This window comes from Schistocerca serialis, chromosome 1 (genome assembly GCF_023864345.2).
Source record: "Schistocerca serialis cubense isolate TAMUIC-IGC-003099 chromosome 1, iqSchSeri2.2, whole genome shotgun sequence".
Taxonomy (NCBI): Eukaryota; Metazoa; Arthropoda; class Insecta; order Orthoptera; family Acrididae; genus Schistocerca; species Schistocerca serialis.
Window position 1 is genome coordinate 636488182 of NC_064638.1, and position 16547 is coordinate 636504728.

Consider the following 16547-nt stretch of genomic DNA (forward strand, 5'->3'; position numbering starts at 1 on the left):
ACAGTTACTGTCTTCATATAGTTACAGGCTATCCTGCCATTGACCTTCTTCTGTGCGAATGCGCACACTTTGCCCGAACTCGTACGGGAACCGTCACCTTAGCTGGCGCGAGTAATGAGTGAATGGGCAGATGCCATTTAGGAACATTACGAATGTAGGTTGTGGACAGTTGGGAATGTGGGTCTCACGGGAAACGTGCAAGGGATAAGCCCCTGCAGTCGCGCTATCCTCTGTGCCCTCGGTGGCTCAGACGGATAGAGCCTCTGCCATGTAAGCAGGAGATCCCGGGTTCGAGTCCCGGTCGGGGCACACATATTCAGCTGTCCCCTTTGATGTATATCAACAACACCTGTTGGCAGCTGAGGGGTTTCGATTAATTATCATTTCTTAATGATTTCCTTACTAGGACACTTGCAATCCTCTTATACTTTACTATGATTCCCTTTGTCTACGCTAATATTACTGATGAGTTAATAGATGGAATAGCAGGGCCAATCAATGAGTAGCTGGACAAGAAAATTGTCCGTCACAATGGAATATTGACAATTAATTACTTCCCACACAAACAATGAGGAAAGAAGAGAAACTCGGCTTGACATGGGTCCCTACAGCAAGACCAGAAAAGTATGCTGCAAGCTTCCCTAGGTATTCTTTGCAGCTACTCTGTTGCCACAACAGCGGAGGCCGTGACTTGTAGAGCCTGAGATATTCGATTTACGGCTACAGCCTACCCTGAGGGCCACTTGTAGGAACTTCCGCCCCGCGAGGTGGTAGTACTTCTTTCTCAGTGCTACTATTACATGCAGTTCCGCACGCCATCGACTAGTTTAGACTACTACGATGGCTCCTAGGGACCTCGCCGAAACCAGTGGTCGCTGTGTATAACGGCATTGGTCATGCGATTGTAGCTTTTTGACATTTCACGCTCCAAAGAAAACGTGTCGTGGCTCATTTTACTTGCGCCTCAGAGTGTAGCAGAGCTCTCATTCATCAGTACCGTTACCCCAGTTATACGCTGGCAAAATCCGTTCTTTGTAAGTCAAAACATTTGTCGAAATTAATTTCTCATTTATCTGCTGATCGTGTACTTCAGAGTCATTCCAAAGACATTTCAAGGTTACATTGATTTGTTTACTCGCAAACAATTAAATCTGTCTTTTTGTTTTTGCAGTTTGTGGTGAGATGGCCATCGAAAAACCAAAAGAGGTACATATCCGGCATCTTGTGCTTTTTGGGTTTTGCAAGGGTAGTAAGAAACAGTTGCTATTAGAAACATTTGCGATGTTTATCTAAGTGTATTAGGCATTCGTAAATGCCAATGTGGTTTTCTAAGTTCAGTTTAGTCTTTCGGAGTCGTATCGGTCAGGGAGACCAACAATTTCAGATACTCAGAAGTTAGGGGCGTAGGTAGAAGTGTTAGACAGTCAAGAAACTATCAGACACACTTTACCAATTTTGGCGGATCATCCAAGAATATTTGCAGCAGATCTGTGTAGAAAAACAAAGCTTACCACATGCAACGAATTGATTCAGCTACACAACACGAAAGAGCTTTATTACTCGATCACTGGATATGAAAAATGGGTTTTCTATGTAATCCAGAACACAAAAGGCCGTGGCTGTCTCCGAATGAATTGACAAGAAGTAGATATAAGTCAGATTTACACCCCAAAATGGACCTTTTGTGTGTTTGGTGGAGTATTACCGGGATCCTTCATTTTGAAGCGAAACTGTGAGTGCAGGCTTCTGCTGTTAGCAGTTGGATTGATGAAGTCAATCTTTCACTCAAACGTGCCCAGAGGTTCTCAACAGAAAAGGCGTTATTGTGCAACACAATAATACAAGACGAAGCCAGGAAGTGTAAACAATGAATTTAGGTGCGAAGTATTGCCTCACTCACCATACTCGCTCGATATTGTAGATAAGAAAATAAAGGCATCTGAAATAAGGTGCAGTTAAAAACCTCTAAACGTTAAGTAAACATAGCGCACAGGTACGGAGTAAAGGAACACTACAGATAAGAGTCTAGAAATTAAAAGGAAAATTCCTACTAGGATGAACGAATGATTAGAGAGAAATGTGCTACGACGTTGAGGTATAGTTAACATGCAAGGGCACACGAAGATTAAATTATGCTAAACAATTTACGGATGTTGCGAGATGTAGCATGTATGAAGAGATTAAAGGTGATCTTCTTAATGACACTGTGAACGGTTAGGAACAGGTAGGTCTACTAATGTTGACCGTGATATCCATATTTTAGAGCTGAATTGTTTTCACGTGAGTGATCTGGTCGAAGAAATTGTTAAGATATAACCCTACATGTAATAAACGCTATTACGTATTTCTAATCAAATAATTATTCCTGGCACGATGTCTGCCCACTGTTGCCCGTCGGCTCCACTGTCATTTTTTCCTGTAAGACAGCGACTGAGCGTCTTACGGTGTATCACGACCACACAGGGACCTTCAAATCAATTAGTCCTCAATCATCTACCGTAGGACAAGCTTCAAGATAAAACAGAATGGAAACACTGCAAGCCTCACGCATTAAAGAGGGAAAGGCAGATTGGAAACATCCCAGACTCGAGTACAAAGGTGACGCAATTCGAGGTATACGGATAGGCTACTTTTACTCTTCATTAACGTTAAACTGTTGTTCTGGGCTTTGCACTTAAAATATGTTAGTAAACTTACCTCTAACTAAAATCTGTCCCACATATTTACGATAAAATAATATAATCCTTATCTTAGACGATCACAGTTCAGTTAATTCCTTTGGCAAGCATTGCACGATATGAATTATTTCCTGGTGAACATAAATAAATTTACCGTGTTTCTTAACACTTAAAAACTCACAGATGAGTAAATATAACTACGCAGTACTTTCTGATTGTGAGAGTATTGCGAAACAACATGTTTATAATGCAATTACAATAAGTAACTGCAACAGATGACTCAATACGCTGCATTTAACACGCAAGCACTTGTTTCCATATGTGACACACGCAAGCCAGTAGCAGCGGAAGATCACCCTAAGCGTGCATCGCAGTGCGAGCAGCATTTTTGTCATCCAGAGCCCGAGTACTTAATTACATGGCCATGTTTGACAGCGCCACATCTTGTGATATGTATATGTATCTACATTTGTATTCTGCAAACCGTATTAAGTCTATGACAGAGGGTACTTCTAATTTTAACACTTATTAGGGCTTGTACGGAGCGCATGAAGTACAATTGCTTAGGTGCCTCTGTAGGCGTTGTAATTGTGTTTACGGGATCTATATGTAGTTCTCATAGGTTATACTTTACTCCTAGATTCCAACTTAGTGCCGGTTCTTGCCTTACACGGAACAGTTGGCGTCTGTTCTCTCGTTTGTAGACTGATAACGCTTTCTCCATATCCCACCAAAGAACTGAAGTATTCCACCTGATTTTCCTGCGACTGATCTACGTGATCATTCCATTTCATAATCCCAAAATTGTTACGCAAAGGTACACGAGTTTAATGATTTCAGGTGCGAATCATTGATATTGCCGTCGTAAGATACACGTTTCTGTATTTTTTTAAAGCGCACAATTTTTGCATTTCTGAATGTTTAAAGCTAGTTGCTAACCTTTGCACCACTCTGAAATCTTATCAGCATTTTAGTGTGCATTTATTCAGTTTTTTAGACAGCATTTCATTATAGATAACTACAACATCTGAGGTTGTTATTAATACCATACACCAGGTTGCTAATACACAACACGAGCACCAAAGACCCAACACACCTTGAGGTACGCCTGCTGTGGTTGTTACTCCTTCATTTGTCGACGGCTACCCATCCAAAATGCTGCGTTGTCCCTGCCAAGAAATGCTTAGTGCAGCCACTAATTGCATTTGATACGCCATGTGATCGTACAGCAATAAACATTGCGTAGAACTGACTCAAGTGTTTTTCGGATAAACGCTGCATTTACCTGACTGCCTTGTTCAAAAATAGCTCAAATGGCTTTGAGCACTATGGGACTCAACATCTGAGGTCATCAGTCCCCTAGAACTTAGAACTACTTAAACGTAACTAACGCAAGGACATCACACACATCCATGCCCGAGGCAGGATTCGAACCTGCGAACGTAGCAGTCACGCGGTTCCGGACTGAAGTGCCTAGAACCGCACGGCCACCTGCTTTGTTCCTTTGTTTTCAGGACCTCATGTGAAAGAAAGTACAAGCTGGGTTTCACATGATCGCTGTGTTATCGGAATCTATGCAATTTTCCGTGGAGGAGGTCGTTTTGAACTTCATTTATTTAAGACAAACCATATTCTGTGACACAATCATTACCGGTTTCGATCTACAATGTCCATCTTTAGATCATATTAATCATGGCCAGCATTTGTTGAATAAACCGTTCACACATGAGTTCTCAAAATTATAGCCCGAAATAAGTAATGATTATACCTCAGAATGTGTCTTCTCCTAAATGAAATCAAGTTCACAAAATGTCAGTCACTTATATAATAGAATTTAGTTTCTTGGCCAAAAGGTCGTCCTGTGGGAGAAACCATCAACATTTGAGTTCTGAATGTGCTATAATATTTTAAAACAGGTCACTGTCAAAGATACATGGGCGGTAGGTTTGTAGATCGTTTCTTTTATCCAATTTGCATACGTGAGTGACCTTTGACTTCTACCGAATATTGGACAAGTTTTATGTCAGAGGGATCTACGATGTATAATGCTTAAAAGGGAGGCGATCTAATTCCGCATAAAATCTGATAGGGAATCCATTTTAGATTAACGACTTCAATTGTTCTCCACTGCCAGGGGTACCAATATGTATGTACAGGGTGACTCAGTGATGGTGTTAAAGGTTAAATGTACCAATTTGGGGGAGGAACCCCAGTCCTGTAACAGCTGAGTCGAAATTTATGAGCGAAAATCGTTCTGATACCTCTGACAGTGGACTTTTCTACTGCAAGCTCTTTGCTTCTCATATTTTGGGAGGAGGTAGTAAGGACAAAACAAGAAAAACAATTGTCTAGGAAATAAGAGTTCTAAAACGCATATCTGAAGAGTTATGAGCACTTGTTCATCTTCGATACAATGAAACACATCTCTTATACTAAATATTATATAATTATATTATATAATTATCATTAGACAAAAAGAATTTCGCAAGGCGAAGCGTGTTTTCTTCCATGAGATATTCATAAATTAGTTGCTTTTGAGATGGTAATCGTTAATGTAAGGTGATTAGGGGCATAGTCTTACAGGAAAGCAATCAGTCCACTCCCCGCTGTCCAGATTAACTTCTGTTTTCCTGTCCCAGAGAGAAAACTCTGTGAAATAGCTTTTTCCCAGCGGGCGTGTCTTTTTAAGCTAGCAAGTAGTCTTCTTTGTCGATAAATATTTGCGAAAGACATTAATTATGAATATTTTCCATTTAGTTGTTATAAAGAAATGACATAATCTCGAGCGTCGTAGTGTGTTACGTTTCCAAACAATTGCAGAATGATTTAAAAGATATATCAGAATCTTGAAATGAGGAAGACTTTTGATTAACTGTGCAGGTAAATGAGTTCATTGATACGAAAAACATTCAAGAATTTCAGATTCCTTCTTTTTTAGTATTAGTTTTACTTATTCACTACCGGAGATGGCCAGAGAGACCACAATTTCTATTAAGTAAGGAACATTTCTGCCTGATCGGAACTGTTTAGAGAAATCACTGGTATCTGCGTCGTAGTTATCAGACCCTTGTCTGAAAGTTTCTCATTACGTTTTTTTGTCACTGTGTCACTTTGTACGATATTTTTGATTTTATCGACCGAGTTGATGCACGTCGTGTGCTTTTAAAGGCAGAATAAGTGACTTTTGTAGACGGGATTCGGATTCACTGTGATTCTGTTATCAAAATGGTGAATATGAAGAAACTGAACTATAGTTGTAAACTCAAATAAGTGTTTAACAGAATATTTATTATTCGTCATGTTCACTTGTACCGAGTTTCACGATTGTCAGTTTCGAATTATTTATGAAACTACGGCAACTGGAGTAGACTCAGCCGATAAGTAAATGCAATGTTAAGCTTAAGACATTTTGGCATAACATGCCGTATGATATGTTTACTGATTACTCCTGCTACTGTCATTCTGGTAGTTCTAAAGGTTATTTTAAACATTAAATCAGTAACCACTGTAATCGTTACTCCTGATGCTGATGGGTCAAAAATCTTATTAAGTAAAGGGTGACCAAGACTTTCTCCTGCGCACAATACAATTTTAGCCAATATTATTAGTATGTAAACCTAGTACACTGACAACAATGATTTAGAGCTGTTGAATGACTTTCTGACACTGTGTGTGTGTGTGTGTGTGTGTGTGTGTGTGTGTCAGTCACACAAATGCGGTAATACACGAGTGATGATACAGTCATGTCGGCTCGTTATATACTCTTTCATCTTTGCCACATGTATTAGTGACCAACGAGGTGAAAATTGAGTGCTGTTAGTCTCGGTCTAGGCGCCGGGTGGCGCTTCGGTCAGCTGTTAGTTGACTCTTTGGTTGTAGTTTCTTGAAGTGGGTTGTTGACCACAGGGGCAGGAAGTCGGTATCTTTCAATGAGAGAGACGAGGGGCACATGTGACGTATGGTGAGCTGTTCACGGAGCTTACGGTCGCATGTGCTCCCATGCTGAAGTTGCTCCCACTATGCTGGATTGCCTGTGGTTCTCCGTCACTCGATCTCAAGTATTAAATTTACTTTCTTGTGTCCCCATCTGGACTTATCTGAGTGCCACGTCTAACGTGTTTTAAAATTTCTTTTAATCCCAACTTGTTCAGTGTCTGGTTTCCTTGTCATTCGGTCGTGAAAGTAATTATGTCATATGTTCTAGGCCGCCATGTGTATTAGTGACCAACCTGGTAAAAATTGAGTGGTTCTTTATAGTGGATGTTATTGCTTGCTTAACTGAAGTAACGATTACAGAATTGCCTACGGTCGTTGTAAGCAAACGCTAGCGGCCCTGTAAACCTTGGCTCATTTGGGTAATTAAGTTCCATAACTCTGGTAATATATTGCCTCTATCAAAAAAATTAGTATTTGTTGATCTAAATGCAATTACTATTGTAGTTGTTTGAGTGTTAGCCCTGTTTGAGTGTAGCCTGTTAGCTCTTAAATCACTTAAATTAATGGGTTTGAGTAGCCCTGAGATCTATTGGTTACTACGTTAACGTGTTGTTATATAATGTAAGGTTAATCGGTTAATCCTCTTGGTGATTCTTATTGTAATATCCTTATTATACTACGTAAGGTTTGGTCATGGTTTGGGGCCACGTTCACATTGATTTTTTGGGTATGAGGTAGAATGAAACAGCATTTTTACATAAGATAACTTTCCTTGAAAGATTTGTACAATGGTTTCCTTATTGGACTGTTCTGGCTGGGAGAGCGGCAGCTGTGTCGTTTGCGAAGCCTTCTGCTTGCCTGAGCGGCAGCGTCTGATTACGCGTGGCGGTGTGTATCTCGTGTCGCTGTTTCGCCCAGATGACTGGAGACACACATCGTGAGGTGGCCTGTTTAATTATTGAGAACGAAGTCGTGAAACGGATGGTGATACCTTGGATGTGGCGTCCCAGTGTTTCTCTTCTCTATGCGGCCGCGTGTGCTGTGCGTCGGCCAGCGGAGCGACGCGGCGGGGGAAGGCCAGTGTCCCGGACTCGAACAACGGACTCCAGATTGCCAGTCTTCGGCTGTCAGATCTTCATCCAAGCTCACAGGTGATTGCTGATGTGAGGCTGTCTCCTTCCCATCCTCACGAGTCACCCGGGTACGTAAAAATCAGTCTTCAAATACCTTCTAACTTCTGTCTTCTGGCGGCGAGGCTGCTGCTTGCTATGCCATTACAGCTTCTGTATACGATCCAGTCTCTTCCTGCACGACGGTCTTCAGCACCGACTGAACTGTACTGGAACTGACTCGAACCGAAACTGAACTGCAAACAACTGTCAGGCCCACTGCGTCTCATGTATTTATTTACTTCAGTTCACTGGAGGTGAACGACTTCACGGTCATTGTCTCTTTTGTCACGTTGAAAAGCATCTCGAAGAATCTTCTTAACGTCTGTCATTGGCTCTTGGAATGTAGGCGAGGGCCTTTGATCACATGTGACAATTGAGAAACACGTGAGCCGGTCGGGCGATGCCCTGACGGCTGAATCGACAGCTTCCGCTTATGTGGGGAGTGATGTGTTGGCAAATGTGCCAACACCTTGTAGATAGAGGAGGCCGAAATGCACGCTATCTAACGCAGACGGGCGTGAATTCTGGAACAGGATAAGTAGTGAATGATAATAAGAAAAGTATGCAGCTCCTCGAATACTTAACTTTTATTTATCCTTGTTGTGAATACAGCATTCTTGGTGAGGCATTTCATACGATAACTATCAAACTATGTAAGGCTAATGGCGCCTTGCTAGGTCGTAGCCATGGACTTAGCTGAAGGCTATTCTAACTGTCTCTCGGCAAATGAGAGAAAGGCTTCGTCAGTGTAGTCGCTAGCAAAGTCGTCGTACAACTGGGGCGAGTGCTAGTCCGTATCTCGAGACCTGCCTTGTGGTGGCGCTCGGTCTGCGATCACAAGGTGGCGACACGCGGGTCCGACATGTACTAGTGGACCGCGGCCGATTTAAGCTACCACCTAGCAAGTGTGGTGTCTGGCGGTGACACCACAGGGAGGGCGATGGCTTCTCCTCAACGTGCTGACTTGCAAGCGCCGGCCGTTGCCACTGCTGCTCTGCCCGCTGTTTGCCAGTGTGTAACTCTTCTAAACTAAACTAAGTTTTTCATTTGTTTTCTAAATTCTACTTCACATTGATTTCACTAATTTATTTACCTATCTTAATTACCATTAAACAGTAGTTTTAAAATTGGTGTAATGCTCAATTTGTTAAAAAGTATCTTTTTATTTTTTTATGTCTTTATTATGTCTAAAAGGCTTCTCTGATTGATCAAATAGTGAATAATTGCGTTGAGAATTGTTCCTTCACTCGTTGCATAAAATATTAGTACTTGATGGGACTCAGCTCATCAAATACCAGAATTTTGAAATTTCATGTTACTACACTTCTTGTAAGTTGTATTCATTAATGCAAGCATCCCCTTTGGCTAGCCAAAGGATGGTATTATCTTGAGCATCTTTGGTATCATTATTTGTTCAGCCCTAAGCACGTGTTTGAATTATATTTGATTGTACTAATTGCTTGTTAGTTTTTTCTAAATTGGTGCATCTTATTCTTTTAAATTAATTAATTAATCATAAATTAGTTCAATTGAAGAAATTTTGTGGTAACTGTCTGACTGTCTTTCCTTAATTATTTTATCTAATTTTCTGCTTAAATTCGAGCTGCTGTTAACATTTCAAATCTATTGCTGGGGCTAATTATTGTCACTCATTAGTTACGCCTTCTTAATTACGTCCATTGCAAGCAGCTATTATCATTTGTATCTGATTAGTGTTTGTGGTATCTGTGCAATAAAAGATTATTGGACTCTTGTGAAGTAACAAATGATTTTTCATAAAAGGTCTGCACCTTTCCCATGCCCGTTTAGCTCTTTCTTTATTCTGGGGTGTCCACTGATATTTCAATGTTCGTGAGAGAGAGAGAGAGCAGCGACTGGGAAACTGAAATCACATTCAGAAGACGAGGAGTATGAAATGTATCTTTCTATCCAGTACTAGGTTTCCTGTGGTATCCTTTCGAACAGATATAACGAATTACCCTCCTCATTCACACCCGAGCTAGTCGCTTTGTTAAGCACCAATCTCCCTTTTCTTTTATATCTGAGATATTGTATTTTCTGCTGACGGGAGACGTAACAGCGCTGTCACAGCCGAAAGGCAGAGTGCTGCAGCATGGGTGCTTCAGGTCTGAGTCTTGATTCTGTTGTGGCTTATGTGACAGAAACCGACGCTGTGGATCAACAAGTCACCACCTCCGTACTCTGCCTTCTTTAGCTGCGGCCCTGCTGTTTGCGTTGAATCCAAACCTGAGGACGTAGCGCAGACCAACTGGGAAGCCACCTGCGGGCCTACTTCTACTGCTGCTGGCCACCTACACCGGGGGTCTACAGTTAAGGTCTGGTGCTATGCAGCCACTCAGACTCCGTCGCTTGTGAAAACAAATACCTCGATACCTGCTTCTGCTCGTGTGGCAGACATTTATGCTGCTGTGAGCCATGTCCTCCACGCTGGATGCACGGCATGACTGAGTGCATCTAAACACGCGCTGTCTGGTGCAACCGTGCAGCCTTTAGTCTGCAGCGCAGGCAAACGCCTTGTCGCCCACTTCTGTGGTCAGCATCTTTACAGTTTCGTTGCCATCGTCACGCTTCTGGTCGGGCGACTCTGCTTACAGTCGCATCTCACAGGCCACGTGTAGCCGACAACGTGCGACAGTTAACATTCCCAAATATCTTCACGACTGCTGTGGTTTACTAATAAATGAGAGTTCTCACAATGAGGTTTTCATGTTCATGCGTTGTAGGACTACCAGGCATTCAGAGTGGTGTACTACCAGCTTCCTAACGCTAACAACTCATTTACACCACCCACAGTAGTGAAAATCCACTCTTGGCCATTACAACGGTAATTCAGATTTATCTAAACGTGCTTGGATCATATCAAGTATTACTTTTAGAAATACATCCATAAGAAATTCAATCAGCACTAGTTGCTGTGGCCGAGAAAAGGCACTTCCGACGACACGTCGAATGGAATTTGGCTGGTCATGTGAATGGGGTGCCGTTAGATCTTGTTACACCTTTGAAGACGTGAGACAGTGCGTGAGATATACAATACGCAACATGTTTGATATGATAGGACGTAAAACGTACGAGGGGCGTTCAATAAGTAATGCAGCATATGTCTTTCTCAAAGCAGGTTGGTTTTATTCAGGATTTCAGTGTAGTATATTATTCCCCACTCTTTTCGCTACAAAACGCTGTTTTTCACCTCCGTTCAATGCGAAGGCCTTACGCCGCCTTACTTTGAGGGCATCTATGCTTTGAGGTACCACTCAACTGCATCAATAACCTCCCCACTATTCACGGACTGCCTCCTGCAGAGTGCATCCTTCACTGGATCAGATAGATGGAAATCGGTAGGTGTGAAATCCAGGCTGTAAGGTGGATGTGGAAGAACAGTCGAATGAAGTTTTGTGAGCTCCTCTCTGGTGTCCACAATTGGTGAGGCCTTGCAGCATCATGGAGAAGAAGAAGTTGCTTTGCAATTTTTGGCAACGTACACGCTGCAGTCATTTTCTCAATTTCCTGACCATATCTCAACAAACTTCAGAGTTGATCGTTCCCCCTTGAGGGAGGAAAAAATGGTTCCAATGGCTCTGAGCACTATGGGACTTAACATCTATGGTCATCAGTCCCCTAGAACTTAGAACTACTTAAACCTAACTAACCTAAGGACATCACACAACACCCAGTCATCACTGAGGGGGGGACATCAAACCGAATAACCCCTTCAGAGTCTCAGAATACCATGATCTTAATGGATGAGGCTGCGTCTTTGAAGTACACTGAAGAGCCAAAGAAACTCGTACACCTGCCTAATACCGTGTAGGGCCGCTGCGAGCACGCAGAAGTGCCGCAACGGGACGGGGCATAGATTCGACTAATGTCTGAAGTAGTGATGAAGGGAATTGACACGATGAATCCTGCAGGGCTATCTGTAAATCCGTACGAGTACGAGGGGGTGGAGATCTGTTCTGAGCAGCACGTTGCAAGGTATCCCAGATATGCTCAATAATGTTCATGTCTGGAGAGTTTGGCGGCCAGCGGAAGTGTTTAAGCTCAGAAGAGTGTTCCTGGAGCTACTTTGTAGCTATTCTGGACGTGTGGGGTATCGCACTGTCCTGCTGGAATTGCCCAATTCCGTCAGATTGCACAATGGACATGAATGGACGCAGGTGGTCACACAGGATGCTTACGTGTCACCTGTCAGAATCGTCTCGAGGCGTACCAGCGGTCTCCTGTTGACATGCTGGGGGCCTGGATTCATGAGGTTGTCTCCATACCCGAACCTGCCCACCCGCTCGATTCAATTTGAAACGAGACTCGTCCGACGACGCAACATGTTTCCAGTTATCAACAGCCATTTGTCGGTGTTGACGGGGCAAGGCGAGGCGTAAAGCTTTGTGCCGTGCAGTCATCGAGGGTACGCGAGTGATACTTCGGCCCCGAAAGCCCATATCGATGGTGTTTCGTTGAATGGTTGACGGTCCAGCATTAAAATCTGCGGCAATTTGCGGAGGGATTGCACTTTTTCACGTTGAACGATTCACTTCAGTCGTCGTCGATCCCGCTCTTGCAGGATCTTTTCCCGGTGGCAGTGGTGTCGGAGATTTGGTGTTTTACCGGATTCCTGATGTTCACGGTACACTCGTGAAACGGTCATACGGAAAAATCCCCAGATCATCCCCACCTCGGCATTGCTGTGTCCCATCGCTCGTGCGCCGAAGATAACACCACGTTCGAAGTCACAGAAATTTTGATAACCGGCCATTGTAGCAGCAGTAACCGACTTAACAACTGCGCCAGACACTTGTTGTCTTATATAGACGTTGCTGAAGGCAGCGCCGTATTCTCCCAGTCTAAATATCTCTGTATTTGAATACGCACTCCTATACCAGTTTCTTTGGCGTTTCAGTGTATTTCTTTGGAGGGGAGATGGTTGGAACCACTCCATGGATTGCCATTTTTTGCTTGTAATTTGAAGTGACTAACCCACATTTCATCGCCTGTGGCGATGTTTGACAAAAGATTGTCATGAGAAGCCTTGTAACGGGCAAGCAATTTTGCACAGATGGTGCTACGTTGGTGTTTGTGGTCATTGGTTAGGCGGCACACACCAGCGGGGACACACCTTTCAGAACCCTAAATGATGGATGAATGCGTCGTCACCACCAAAAAAGACGTCCATTTGTGCAGCGAGGTATTTGATTGTGATCCGTCGATCACCTTGAATAAGGGCGTCCACACGTTCCAACAATGAAGCTGTATGTGGCCGGCCAATACGCTGGAGATGGGATGAGTTTGTGCGACCTAGTTAGGATGATGACAGACGTCTCATCTAAGGACTCAGTGTTTTCGTTCACTGCCAGGCCTCCGTAGACAATCTGCAAGCTCCTATGAATATCTGTTACGCTCTAGTTTTCGACCAAAAGACACGCAATGACGTTTCTCTGATTGGAAAGCATCTTCGCTGCAGACGCGATTTTGAATGCTATGTATAGCGCCACCACCAATCCGAACTTCATGAAACTATAGAGGTTGAAGTGGGAATATTTCGTAATATCCCACAACAAATTTCCGATTTTTGCAACGAAATTGGCTGAGAAAAAAGTGTTGCATTACTTATTGAACGTCCCTCGTACCTCAGCGAAAGTAACATGATGGTGACGGACTGTAGTCGAAAAAATCAGATCATACTGAGGGAAATGGATTAAGAAATAAGATAGTAAAAGTAGGAGGCACGATATCTTCTTTGTGGGGCAAAATATCTGACGATGGCCGAATTAGTGGGGATATAAAATGCTGTCTGTCTATAGCAAAAGGAGATATGTTGTATATATTCTAATGTGAATTTAGGAGTTAGGACGCCTTTTCTGAAAGTGTTCATCTGGATTGTGGCCTTGTACAGAAGTGAACTTTGTACAGAAGTGAAACATTGACAATAAGCAGTTCCGACAGGAACACATTAGGAACTCTCGATCTGTGATGCTACGGAAGAATGCTGAAAATTAGATGAGTAGTTCGGATAACAAATGAAGTCCTGCTGCATCAGGTTGTGCAAAAAACAAATCTATGGCGCAATTATATATAGTGTTGTATATCATTTTATATTTGTTTGCAGGTACATGTCTGTAGTCCTACTAAACATTATAAAATCAACGACACAGTACCATCCCTGGAGGAACCAAAACAAATTGGCACAACCAGTTAATAAAGTGTAGTACTGTGCGGTAATTCGATTTCAGCAATTGAACGAGAGCAACGGTGCAACAATCTACGCTGAGTCGGTGGAATTGTATGGCAACAATGCATCATTATATCACAGAAAGTCACGAACAGCACAGCTGTGGGGATTCTGGAGCTCTATGTTAACAAGTCGCTTATGCAACGTAATTAGCGAATTACAAGTACATGGTTGCAGAAGATGTGTATTACTTTAAGTACTAAGTTGGAAACCTACAAAAATGCTAAATAAAATTAACTGCTGTTTGTCATTACCAACAAAGCACAGTATTCATAGGTCCATCGTTGTACCGTGCATGTTGATTGGCAGTAGAACTGGGCATAGAGGTTATTTACAAAAAACGTCTTCCAAACGCTACGAGCAGCACGTGAAATGTTTATTTGCTAAATTGGTATTCGTGTGTATAACGCATCACCTGTGGCATCTGATACAGAGAAACAAACTGCTATATGAACATCAAATTCTGCAACATTATAAATGCATATCTAACATCAAAAACATAATTGTACTGACTTTATGTATCTCTGTAGAGATGTTAGCAGTATGATAAGGTTGTAAACTTATCTTTATGTACTTGTCTGCTCTGCTATAAAGTGATCTGATTTCTATGCTCAGTACAATCTTTCTGTTTATTTGTGTATAATTTAATAACTAGCTGTGAGTCATAGCTATTGTTAGAGGCTACTATCTCCAGTTGCTTACGAAATTATGCACAAAAAAGCAGAAAGGTAAATAAGAATGACGAAAGTAAACACTATTTCATAAACCGTTCACTTCAAGAGGAAAATAAATAAAGTTATTAGAAGTACCTTTTTGTCTGTAGTGACACACAATGAAATCTAATCTAGTTCACTTGTCAGGCAGACGAAAGGGTGAAATTAAAAAGAATGGAATCACAACAGAAGAACGGATTTTGAAACATTGCATATAAACATTATTTAACCCAGATTACTACATTTAAATATCTGCTCCAATATGTACAAGGTATCGTGAAAGAAATTACTGCATTAAGTAGAATTTAGCCTTCAGTCTGATATTTAGGTATCACATTCGTCCAGGAACAGAGTTAAAAGGCAGGAAGAACCAACATCATTTGATTATCTCAAAAAGATCAAGAGAAATTCGGTTATTTACACGCACATAGAACTAGTTGTAGGGAAACAAACCTCTCATACATCAAGTAGTTCAAAAACGAAACATAATGTCATGGAATTGGAATGGAAAGCAAAAGGCATTCGAAAAGAAATAATCGAGTTACTTTTACACATTTATATTAATCGCAGTGATGAAAGTGAGCCTCATAGAAAGAGATATAGTCTATTTGTTAATTGCTGAAAGAAAAGGAATATTATTACAGTCACCCTTGTTAATATGCCTTTAATTTCGCTCACCACTGAACACGAGGCACAACAGCACCTAGGTAGCATCTTTGGGTCACCGTGAAGGAAGAAAATTTGGAGATCGTACAATACTGACTTTCACAGACACTGTTAACTTATTTTAAACTTCCAGGCTGACAGGCCATGCTTGGTATGTAAAACTTGGAGAATTAACTCAGAGGGGAAAACTATACTGCTAGTTCTCAATGATGAGATAATGTTCTTCAGTGACAGCCTTAAACACCTTCGTCCATGGCCTTCAAGGGGCGCCTCCAGCACGTACCTCCTTGGAATCACATACTGTGGCATGGACGGTAGATTTCATGCATGAATTGGAAGAGCACTCAAGAGACCGTGCATCACAGGAAAGGCTCTGGAAGATGCCTGACACGGATTAGGAGGGCGTGCTTCGGTTTGATGAAGCTTATGACATGTCACAGGCACATCAGTCGAAATCAGCTCTTGGTAGGACATATGCCAGACTGTAGGTCCCACCAACTGCTTGAAGAGAAAATTAATGTCTTATTACTTTGCCTCGCCTCAAGTGTCAAATGAACTGATTTTTGAAGTGCATAGGGACGACATAGCACTGTACTGTGTTACTGTGTGTTATTAGACTAACATTCCACATAATCCCTCTTCATCTAGAAGTGGTGACTTGATGTTAGTCACGAATGCATTTAAGGCGACAAAGGCGCCCTTATCAACTCTCACAGAGTTTGAACAGCGTCGTGTAATAGGGCTACAAGAAGCCGAATGTTCCTTCTGTGTTATTGCACGAAGACCTGGGAGAAATGTAGTCACTATGTATACCTGCTTGCAGCGGTGGTAATGAGAACGTGCGGTCGCAAGAAGACCGGGCTCTGGACGGCCACGTGCCACTTGCGAGAAGGAAGACCAACGTGTTCGGCGTATGACTGTGGCGCATCACTGCACCTGCAGCAGCAATTTGAGAAGCAGTGCGCACCACGATGACACACCGAACTCTTACAAATTGGTTACTTCAGGGACAGGTCCAAGAAAGACGCTCTGTAGCGTGCGCTCCACTGACACAGAATGACGTTTCATTTAATTTGCTAAAATCTCAGCTTGAGTCATTAATTATTAAGTGGAAAAGTAATAGTACATATTACGT

General features: G+C 42.2%; 1 non-coding gene across 1 annotated transcript; it reads left to right on the forward strand.

Annotated features, from left to right (window-relative positions):
• Positions 1-234: 234 nt before the first annotated feature.
• Positions 235-309, forward strand: Trnat-ugu (transfer RNA threonine (anticodon UGU)). The gene has a single exon. It is a non-coding gene; the product is annotated as a tRNA-Thr (tRNA).
• Positions 310-16547: the final 16238 nt, after the last annotated feature.